General features: G+C 54.4%; 1 non-coding gene across 1 annotated transcript in view; it reads left to right on the plus strand.

The window, feature by feature from the left end:
- The first annotated feature begins 4079 nt into the window (after positions 1-4079).
- LOC124580755 overlaps positions 4080-5000 on the plus strand; it is a 1910-nt gene continuing 989 nt past the window's right edge. The window contains exon 1 of the ribosomal RNA XR_006973292.1: positions 4080-5000. This exon is cut by the window's right edge and continues 989 nt beyond it. This is a non-coding gene — a ribosomal RNA (small subunit ribosomal RNA).

Genomic DNA, 5000 nt, shown 5'->3' on the forward strand with positions numbered 1-5000 from the left:
GAAGAGTTATGTCCAATATGCGACATTCCCGCTGTCCATATACATGAGCTGCGAGCTGTACCACGTACGAGCTACAGACGCGATCGCGTTGCTCTCTGTACGAATGCAGATGCTCAGCGGCAGCTAGGAGGCGCTCCATCCATGTCGGTACCGGTGAGCGTTGCACTCGCAGTCGCAAAAACGTACGGCAAGTATATTACTCGGAAGAGTCAATGACAGTCCAAGCCCCCCTGCGTGGGAAGAGTCTTCCTAGGCCATGACCCACCGGAAGGGCGCAGCGTCCCCCACCCCAGACATGTGACGTCACACTATCGGTATTGACGACTAGACTGATTCCTTATAATCATTTGCGATACACCGGTGGAAGCTGCCGAGACGAGTAACTACATAGCGGGCTCGCCGTGTCACTAATGTACAGAGATACAATAGTTTCGACTGGAACCGGATTAAACGTATACACGGCGCTGATTAGTAATAGATAGAGCCATCAGAATACAGATAATGTATACAACTGTCCGTATACATGCTGAAAGACTCTGCTCACAATCACACGTCAGCCAGACACTCTTATCACGCACTACTCTCTGCCTGTAACAGGCACACAGACAATATGTAAGCACCAGCATGGAACAACACCCAGTGCATCCTCTCTGCCACATTAGACAATCCACACTATCATAACCAGACCGGGAGGTCCACTCACAAAACAGAATATCTCACCCTTCCGACAACCACCATTGCTCAGCTAAGCCACCAACACCCACACATGTCCTACACAGGGGTGCACCCAACATCACAATACTGCCTCCTGTCACACCACACAAACAATGGCAGGAATGAAAGACACAGGTCTGCCACAAGCATGGAATCAGAGCGCCGCCTGTTATGAGCCAAAGGTGCACCCTGACGTGGCAAATCAGATGATGCCGCAGTCATTTACTTACGATAATCACAATCAACAAACCGGCCCCCCCCCCCCCCCAAAACACCTTTCCTTACAACAATGTGTACCTTAACCTAACCCGTATTGTACCTTAACCTAACCCGTATTGTACCTTAACCTAACCCGTATTGTACCTTAACCTAACCCGTATTGTACCTTAACCTAACCCGTATTGTACCTTAACCTAACCCGTATTGTACCTTAACCTAACCCGTATTGTACCTTAACCTAACCCGTATTGTGCCTTAACCTAACCCGTATTGTGCCTTAACCTAACCCGTATTGTGCCTTAACCTAACCCGTATTGTGCCTTAACCTAACCCGTATTGTGCCTTAACCTAACCCGTATTGTGCCTTAACCTAACCCGTATTGTGCCTTAACCTAACCCGTATTGTGCCTTAACCTAACCCGTATTGTGCCTTAACCTAACCCGTATTGTGCCTTAACCTAACCCGTATTGTGCCTTAACCTAACCCGTATTGTGCCTTAACCTAACCCGTATTGTGCCTTAACCTAACCCGTATTGTGCCTTAACCTAACCCGTATTGCGCCTTAACCTAACCCGTATTGCGCCTTAACCTAACCCGTATTGCGCCTTAACCTAACCCGTATTGCGCCTTAACCTAACCTATATTGCGCCTTAACCTAACCTATATTGCGCCTTAACCTAACCTATATTGCGCCTTAACGTAACCCGCGTTGCGCCTTAACGTAACCCGCGTTGCGCCTTAACGTAACCCGCGTTGCGCCTTAACGTAACCCGCGTTGCGCCTTAACCTAACCCGCGTTGCGCCTTAACCTAACCCGCGTTGCGCCTTAACCTAACCCGCGTTGCGCCTTAACCTAACCCGCGTTGCGCCTTAACCTAACCCGCGTTGCGCCTTAACCTAACCCGCGTTGCGCCTTAACCTAACCCGCGTTGCGCCTTAACCCAACCCGCGTTGGGCCTTAACCCAACCCGCGTTGGGCCTTAACCCAACACACGTTGGGCCTTAACCCAACACACGTTGGGCCTTAACCCAACACACGTTGGGCCTTAACCCAACACACGTTGGGCCTTAACCCAACACACGTTGGGCCTTAACCCAACACACGTTGGGCCTTAACCCAACACACGTTGGGCCTTAACCCAACACACGTTGGGCCTTAACCCAACACACGTTGGGCCTTAACCCAACACACGTTGGGCCTTAACCCAACACACGTTGGGCCTTAACCCAACACACGTTGGGCCTTAACCCAACACACGTTGGGCCTTAACCCAACACACGTTGGGCCTTAACCCAACACACGTTGGGCCTTAACCCAACACACGTTGGGCCTTAACCCAACACACGTTGGGCCTTAACCCAACACACGTTGGGCCTTAACCCAACACACGTTGGGCCTTAACCCAACACACGTTGGGCCTTAACCCAACACACGTTGGGCCTTAACCCAACACACGTTGGGCCTTAACCTGCTCTGTAATTGTCATACGACGCGTTAAATTAGTGTAGTGTTGCCTAACTGCAACCCCCGCAATATAGTTTGCTACCCGCACTGCCCGGTCCCCAGAGTATCGCTTCATGTTAAACACCTTGCAGCTATACACTGTAATGCGGATGGCAGCAGGACGTACATGCTCAATGCCCTTCGCAGTTGTTCATTGGCATTCGCATGGCGAAGCACAGCCTACGTTGTGGTACGGCTTGTGTCAACTGTCCGCTGATGTTGTACGTCCAAATCACACACTGTACTGCACATTGGTCCTCATGTACTGAATGATACATCGTGGTACATGTGTGACCGTACCACGACTGCGCCAACAACGGCGAACCATACGGTCCAAATATTGTGCACTCAGCTACGTGTCGTCTCCCTATAAGAGCTGGATTGCAGTATGGTATGCCGTGGATGGCGATCAGCATGAGCCGTCTGTTGATGTAGTGGCGCGTGTTGTCAGACGTAGTCGTCTCTTCTCACTCACCGTGATAGCATGGTGCACTGCGTTCCACATCTGCGACATGCGACAGAGGCCGGTTGACAGTCGTTCGCGCAATGGACATCGCATACGTACGGGGGCCACCTTCCACGTGTTCGCGAAGCGTGCACATGTTGTTGCGTGTATGTGGGCAGACATAGTGTGTCGTGACACCTGACACAGGCATGCAACAATCGTTGAATTTGCAAATGGCGATGGACGTCTACGTTTGCTGGTGACGTTACGCAAATGAACAACTGGTAAACCGTTGTGGTGCGGTTGTTCTCGCTAGAGGTGAATCAGTGATGGCGACGATCGGTTGAGCTACCAACCGGTTGTTTCAGCGATACCCACCATGCCCACGAACGTGAATGGCATGTGGGTGTGAAGCGATACGCGGCGGTGGCTGGGTGGGACCGTCCCCGGCCGGTGAGGGGGGGCCTCCCGGCGTGCTGGCCGCGCGGTGCGTGGGCGCACGCGCTACAGCCGGCTGGTGGGGGCGGCCAGTGGCAGGCGCGCCGGCCGACGGAGGCGGCAGGCGGCGCAGCTGCGCGCCGGCGCACCCTGCACGCGGCGCCGTGCGGCCAAAGTAGGTCCTCGCGGGCCCGGTGCGAAGCGCGGTGGACATCTGCAGTGTGCTGGTCCGATTGAGGACTGTGTGCGCTGAGGATGCGCCGCCGCCCGGCGCTCGGCGCCGCGACGCCGTCTGCTGCTCGGTCGCCTCTGCGGTTCTCGCAGGTGGTTTGTATCGCAGCTGTGCGGACGTGTTGGCGCGTTCGCTTCGGCACCCAAGTGGGGCTTTTGTCCTTCTGTGGCGCTGGCGTTGGAGCTGCCGGCCACCGTAGGTGGCGCGTGTTGTCTCCCGCCGGCAATGCCACGACAGCACGCTCCCGGGCCTCTGTCGGCAGCGGCAAGCTCAGTTGGGAGCACGGGTGGTCGCACCTAAAGCGTCTACTCGCCAAACTCCGGGCGATTGCGCCTCTCTCGAACCCGACCAAGTACTTAGGACGGCGCTGCGCGCCGCCGGGACCTGAGAGGGTTTCGAGGTGTATTGTGCAGGGGAGCTCAGCCTCCTCCTGTTTGCAGAATAATTGAGCGGACGCTTGCGTGTTCGCGCGGGCCCCCGGGACACACTCCCGGGCGGCCGGCTGCTCAGCTCTAGTTGACGCAGCTCCCTGGTTGATCCTGCCAGTAGTCATATGCTTGTCTCAAAGATTAAGCCATGCATGTCTCAGTACAAGCCGCATTAAGGTGAAACCGCGAATGGCTCATTAAATCAGTTATGGTTCCTTAGATCGTACCCACGTTACTTGGATAACTGTGGTAATTCTAGAGCTAATACATGCAAACAGAGTCCCGACCAGAGATGGAAGGGACGCTTTTATTAGATCAAAACCAATCGGTCGGCTCGTCCGGTCCGTTTGCCTTGGTGACTCTGAATAACTTTGGGCTGATCGCACGGTCCTCGTACCGGCGACGCATCTTTCAAATGTCTGCCTTATCAACTGTCGATGGTAGGTTCTGCGCCTACCATGGTTGTAACGGGTAACGGGGAATCAGGGTTCGATTCCGGAGAGGGAGCCTGAGAAACGGCTACCACATCCAAGGAAGGCAGCAGGCGCGCAAATTACCCACTCCCGGCACGGGGAGGTAGTGACGAAAAATAACGATACGGGACTCATCCGAGGCCCCGTAATCGGAATGAGTACACTTTAAATCCTTTAACGAGTATCTATTGGAGGGCAAGTCTGGTGCCAGCAGCCGCGGTAATTCCAGCTCCAATAGCGTATATTAAAGTTGTTGCGGTTAAAAAGCTCGTAGTTGGATTTGTGTCCCACGCTGTTGGTTCACCGCCCGTCGGTGTTTAACTGGCATGTATCGTGGGACGTCCTGCCGGTGGGGCGAGCTGAAGGCGTGCGACGCGCCTCGTGCGTGCTCGTGCGTCCCGAGGCGGACCCCGTTGCAATCCTACCAGGGTGCTCTTGAGTGAGTGTCTCGGTGGGCCGGCACGTTTACTTTGAACAAATTAGAGTGCTTAAAGCAGGCAAGCCCGCCTGAATACTGTGTGCATGGAATAATGGAATAGGACCTCG

Source organism: Schistocerca americana, unplaced genomic scaffold (assembly GCF_021461395.2).
Source record: "Schistocerca americana isolate TAMUIC-IGC-003095 unplaced genomic scaffold, iqSchAmer2.1 HiC_scaffold_351, whole genome shotgun sequence".
In the NCBI taxonomy this organism is placed as follows: Eukaryota; Metazoa; Arthropoda; class Insecta; order Orthoptera; family Acrididae; genus Schistocerca; species Schistocerca americana.